The sequence below is a fragment of the Erpetoichthys calabaricus genome, chromosome 1 (genome assembly GCF_900747795.2).
Source record: "Erpetoichthys calabaricus chromosome 1, fErpCal1.3, whole genome shotgun sequence".
In the NCBI taxonomy this organism is placed as follows: domain Eukaryota; kingdom Metazoa; phylum Chordata; class Cladistia; order Polypteriformes; family Polypteridae; genus Erpetoichthys; species Erpetoichthys calabaricus.
In genome coordinates, this window is record NC_041394.2 from 355,589,293 (window position 1) to 355,595,759 (window position 6,467).

The window sequence follows — 6,467 nt, forward strand, 5'->3', positions numbered from 1 at the left end:
TAAAGGAGACCCCATCACATTCTTCACACACCTCTGCTCTTCAACTTGTTGAAGAAGGTCCTCAGTGTTGGTGTGTCAGAGAGGGGGTGTGCAGCATTGTTTTTAATATACTTTATTAATCCCCAAGGGGAAATAGTCTTGTTTCCTCCGGGCGCTCCGGTTTCCTCCCACAGTCCAAAGACTTGCAGGTTAGGTGGATTGGCGATTCTAAATTGGCCCTAGTGTGTGCTTGGTGTGTTTGTGTGTGTCCTGCGGTGGGTTGGCACCCTGCCCAGGATTGGTTCCCTGCCTTGTGCCCTGTGTTGGCTGGGATTGGCTCCAGCAGACCCCCGTGACCCTGTGTTTGGATTGAGCGGGTTGGACAATGGATGGATGAATGGATGGAAATAGTCTTTTCACGTGACCTTTGGAGGTCAGAGCACAGGGTCAGCCATTGTTCACAAATTGTGTTCATTTGCTCCTCCACCACTAACTCCAGCATGTCCATAGTACATCCCAAAGCAAACCTACCCTTTAAATTAGTTTGCTGAATTGGTGGGTCTCTCTTGAAGTGATGGTACTGACCCAGTTCAGCACACTGGCCAACACAGAGACCTAGAAGATGTGAAAGATGTCACTTCCCACGTTAAAGGAGTGCAGTCTCCTAAGAAAGAAGAGCCTGCTCTACACTTTCTTCCACTATGTCCTGTGACCAGTCCAACCTGTTATTAATGTGGATCTCCAAGTACTTGCAGGAGTGAACCACCTCTATTTCCACTTCCTGAATGGTGACCGGACATAGAGGCTGTTCGGTGTGGTGACAGTCAATATGCAGTTCCTCGGTTTTGCTAATGTTAAGTTGCAGTCAATTCTCAAAGTTCTCCCCCTGACTCCTCTCCTCTGTAACATCCCTCTTATCAAAACACTCCATAAGTGCAGAATCATCTGAGACTTTCTGCAGGTGACTTGACCTGCTGTTATATTAATAGTCAAATGCGTCCAGCATGAAGAGTAAAACAGTCAGGCCTGTTCCTTATGGTGCTCCAGTGTTCCTCTCACAGTCCTTGAGTCTCACAAACTGTAGTCTGCCCCATAGATAGTCCATCATCAGGACACCACAGGATTTCCCATCTACATATCTCTGAGTTTACCCCTTAGCCGGGATGGCTGGATGGTACTGAAGGCAGAAATCAAAAAACATCATCCTCCCAGTGCTGCCAGCTTTGTCCAGATGAGACTAAACCTTGTGGTGCAGGTAGAGAAATGCATCCTCCAGTAGAATCTTTGTTCATTTGGCAAACTGCAGTGGGCCCAGTTGTCTACCGCAAGAGGACTCATATAGTCCAGGACAGTGGCGCCATTAGCATTTGTACATATTGGCCCTCCCTGTGTTAATGCCGCTAGTCTAAGAGCGGGTTGGGCTTTTTTGGTGTAGGTGTTGGTGTTGGGGAGTCTCTTATGGAGTTTCCTGTGACTTGTCATTGGATATTACAAAGCGTAATGGCAGAGAAGGAGGCTCAGCTTTTGAACACCATGGGCTGCTGGAGATCTTTAAACAGGATAGGGCGGATTCTGTCAAAAATAAGGGGCTGAACACCCAAAATCTTTTGAAGTGACAAGAGATGTTGATATAGGGGCAATGGTGTGTGGGGGACTGGATATTGAAGTAAAGTGGCAGTTGATAGATCGATAAATCTTTATTGTCATTGTCACTTTTACAAAAGAACAACAAAATTGATGGTGCTGTTGACTCAGTGTGAGGTATAAGAGTTAAAAAAACAAGAAAAGGAATAGTAATAAAAGTATGTTACAAATACAGTATATACAAATTATTCTTGTCATATATACAAATTTCAGTAGTTAAAGTCCATTCAAAGTTTGTTTATGCCATTAACTTTGTCCACATTTCCTTCTTATACCTGAGCCCTGAATGTGATCTGAACTAACCAAACGCATACATCAACTACGGGGAATGAATACAAGCCAGTAGAGAGTACCAATGCGCCCCGGGCCACTTCAAGCACTGACTTTACCCCACCTCATGGTGTAAAAATTACAGTGATTGTCCAGTAATAAGTAAATTCGCCCCCCTTTGGTGTTAAACTAATCCCTCTGATTAGGTCTCAGGTCACTGTTCATGTCTTCACTTTGTCTCTCTTTATCTCTACAGATCTTACTGTCTTCTCACCTCCAGATGTTGCTCAGCTCTTTCCTCATCTGTCTCTGCTCCACACTCACAACTGACTGAACTGGACCTGAATAGAAATAAACTGGGGGATTGAGGAGTGGAACAGCTGTATGAGGGGCTGAGGAGTGAAAAATTGTAAATTAGAGACACCATGGTGAGAAAATAAAGTAGAGTAAAACAGCTGGGCCTACCATGGTGCATACAGAAGAAATTCCAAAATGGGAGCCATCTTGCCACAGTGTGAGAGAGTGTTGCCCTTTAGCTAGCACGCTACCTACACTCCACCTGGACCAAGGTGAACAATGTGCAGCGGATAAACAGAGGAAGATGTCTGGGAACAGAAAGATCTGCTAGATGATGATGGAGATGAGAACCAACAAGTTAGACAGTCAGGACAAAAGGCAAGACAAGTGGGCTTTAACAGGAACAAAGGGGGCAAAACGGTTGAACCATAATGGAAGCAAGAAGAGCTGATGAAGAGAAGTGAAGGTGAACAAGACTGAGAGGATGTGAGCTCTGTGCTGTAATAGTGAAGGAAAACATGGAGCTTAACAGCAACTTCAAGTGGTGGCGTGAAGAACCAGGAACTTCCCATAGAAGTGAACTGTAGTTAAAAAGAAAATGAACATCACAACATAGGGGAAGATAGAGACAAATGGAGTCCTATGTGGAGATGCTTTATTGCCTCAGTTTCTGGGCAGCTAGCAGTCTTCAAGTCAACTATGAATTCTGCATCAAATCAACGTGCATTTAAGGAGAAAGTGAGTCTGTCTGTGTGAAAATTGAAGGTAACCCAGAAACAGAACTTTCAGCATGATAATGATCTGAAGCACTCTAGCAAATCCACCAAAGAATGGCTCATAAAGAAGAACGGAAGAGTTATGGGCAGGCCAAACCAAAGCTCTGATTTAAATCCACTTGGGATGTTGTTGGGTGAATTGATATGAGCGGACATGTAAGAAAACCCACAATCATCTTGCAACTGAAGCAATTTTGCATGGAGAAGGCTTAACAAAATGTCATTGGCTCAATGTCAGAGACTTGTGGGCAGTTTTACAAAGCAAAAGAAGTCATCTCTGCTAAGGTGGGCAACACCAGCCTCTGAGGCTATGGACATTGGTATCTTTTTCCTCTCAGTAAACTGTTACATCTGCTAATATTTTTGTTGAATACATGATTGAGAAGGTAAATATTCCTTGTGTTTTTATTCAACTATATTGCATTTATCTGTAGGCTCTGTTTGCATGAAGATTTACAGTTCAATGATTTTGGTCACCTTTGCATTAATTAATTCATTAATTCTTAACATGTATACATCAATTTTCTCACTACTCAAAGTGTTCTCCACACAGGGAGGACCCAGGAAGTGAACCCACAATCTCCTTACTATGAAGCAGCAACACATAAAATGCTGATTACCATCTAACTCATGCTTAGTGCCTACTTGCCACAGACACATGGATGGCAGCACTAAAACAATAAACTTTTATTTACATCATGGTTTATCATAATTATAAACATGATGTTTAAATATAAAGAGTATTTGTTCATATTATGATTATCAATAATTAATATCTGCAATTGACCCTTACATCACCCAACCCCCAATATCATTTACAACATATTAGTAATATTAACAATATTCTATATTAGAAGAAGTTGTTAATGATATAATATTACTGTTTGACAGATGGTTGTGACTGACAGTTCCTTTGTGGTCTATGTTGGTGTGCTGCTTTGTTGAGCATCGGTGTGTGAAGTTGTGGCGGCTGAACACTGTCTTCTGATTTTGAGACTGAATGCCTTTAAACAATTAATCTGCTTTTGTTTGATGAAATGTTGCACACTTTATACATATACTGTATGTATTCTTTCAAAACATTCACAAGTTTTATCACATAACCACAACCACACAACAAATCTATATATATAATTCACTTAGTCCATGGGAAGCAAGACGCACGCAAGACAGCCACGCCCGCCAACTCACAGAGCCCTGCCCACCAACAATTCACTAAACAGCCGACCATGGCGCGAGATTGAAAGCATTTGCCAAGAATGTGTTCATTAATCAAGAACAAAAGTCAGAGGTTCAAAGAAGATCACATACCGTCATAGTTCCGACCATACACAATGCCGAGTGGCGATCCGGCGGCGTTATTCCCATGGCCTGCTGGGCAGCCAACCAGGTAACTAAAGTCTTTGGGTTCCGGGGGGAGTATGGTTGCAAAGCTGAAACTGAAAGGAATTGATGGAAGGGCACCACCAGGGGCCTCATGCATAACGCCGTGCGTAGAACTGACACTATAACATGGCATAAGCACAAAAGCGGGAATGTGCGTACGCACAGAAAAATCCAGATGCAAGAATCTGTGCGTACGCAAACTTTCACGTTCTTCCACTACATAAATCCCGATCAGCGTGAAAAGTAACGCACTTGCACGCGCCTTCTGTCCCGACCCAACTCCTCCCAGAATTACACCTCTTTGAATATGCAAATCGATATAAATAGCCTTCTGTGAAAAGACAATGGGAAAAGCATGGGGGAAAATATAAGAATTTCAGCGAATACCAAGTGGAGGCAAAGGAAAAATGTACTATTTGTTGGTTTAAACAGTGGTATAATCAACAAAAGAAAGTTGATCGAGTGACATAGCGTCGGAGAAACTCGAAAGCTCAAGTTCACAAAGTCGCACAATGCCCGAAATAAAAAAGAAGTTGTCACATATCAAAGTCGGCGTGAAAAGGCGACTCGTAGCGGATCGTCTGAGTGTCATATGAAAGCTTATTAGGGTACAGAGAAAAAAAATAGGCACACAGTAGGAAAAAAGCACGAAATGTCAACTTTAATTTTGAAATTTCCACTTTAATCACGTAGTTTATTTTGTCATTAAAGTAGAACATCATAAACTTCATCTTAAAATCGTTTATTTTACTAGTTTCTCAAATCCCATCGTAACTAAAGTAGGACGTTAAATGCTTTGTTCTGTGTTTGATCTTCTATGTGCTCTATGTGTGTGAATCACAACGTGCTTCCGTTCTTTCTCTTTCTCCGACAGGACACAGAATCCATTACATTTGTGATATTACAGCTCTCTGAATAATTAAAATACTGAGATGTATATGTGATATCATTTTCATGATGATAGGAATGAAAGCATGTTATTAAACATGGGAACACGGTGGCTCAGTGATTGTTCATATCTCACGCAAGAGGCTTGCTGCGCCATGTGCGACCTTCAATGAAATAATTTATTGCAGCAGTACTGTCTCTTTCAAATGTACTAATCCCCAATTCCTGTCCTTACTTTTCTTTCTCCAAATACCCAATCGCCACACAATCAGCTCTGTAATAGACATTAAGCCATCTGTAAGCTTAGAACACCGATTCTTCAAAACTTTTAAGGAACATTGAAATATCTTCATAGTATGTGTTTAATTATTCTATCTGTCTATCCTTCCAGTGTCGCGTCAGCACCAGCAGTAATACAGCGCAAGGCAGGAACAATCCCTGAACTAGCTAGCGCTGCGGCACCGTGTCCTCACATGTTTAATTATTAACAATACAGATTATTTAAATGAAGTTAAAGTTTTATCTGTATACTATAAGCAACAAATTTTGCTGCATTTCATCTTAAAAATGATATCGTCATCATCATACGCGCTTTATAAAGTGGCGCAGATTGTGCAATATTATAACTGTAGTGCAAGTTTACAGTGGGGTAATTGTACTTATAAGTACAAACAGTTCTACAAGGAGCACTTGATGGACTGATTGAGTGCGTTTAGAGTTCTTGGGATGAAATGTTTCTGAAATGCGAGGTCCGTACAGGAAAGACTTTGACGGGTTTTGCCGTGGCTGAGTTAGTGTGTGCTTGAAACTGTATACCGATAATTCTCTTTCCGATCAGCTGCTGCTGTGATTCCCCACTCAGATACAGTGATATAAATACTCTGAGTGGTGCAGTGAGAGTAATATGGAAAAAGATGATCCGCTGTGGCAACCCTTAACGGGAGCAGCTGAAAGTAGAAGAAGATGCAGTGAGAGTTACAACGCTAAAGCAGTTATGGTATTTGGAATACTATGGCTATTCCCTGGACCATTATATTGTTACAGGTTAATTACAATCAAATGCATTACACTAATAAACAATATGCAGTTAATTTCAGTGTATTTATAAAGCTGTATCAGGAATGTAGGTCTAAGAAAGAAAGGGTGACCACACAGGAACAGTAGCACTGCTTTGACGCTGGGTGCCGCCAGTCTGCAAAACCGAGCGGAGAAATTGCGTACGCCAGG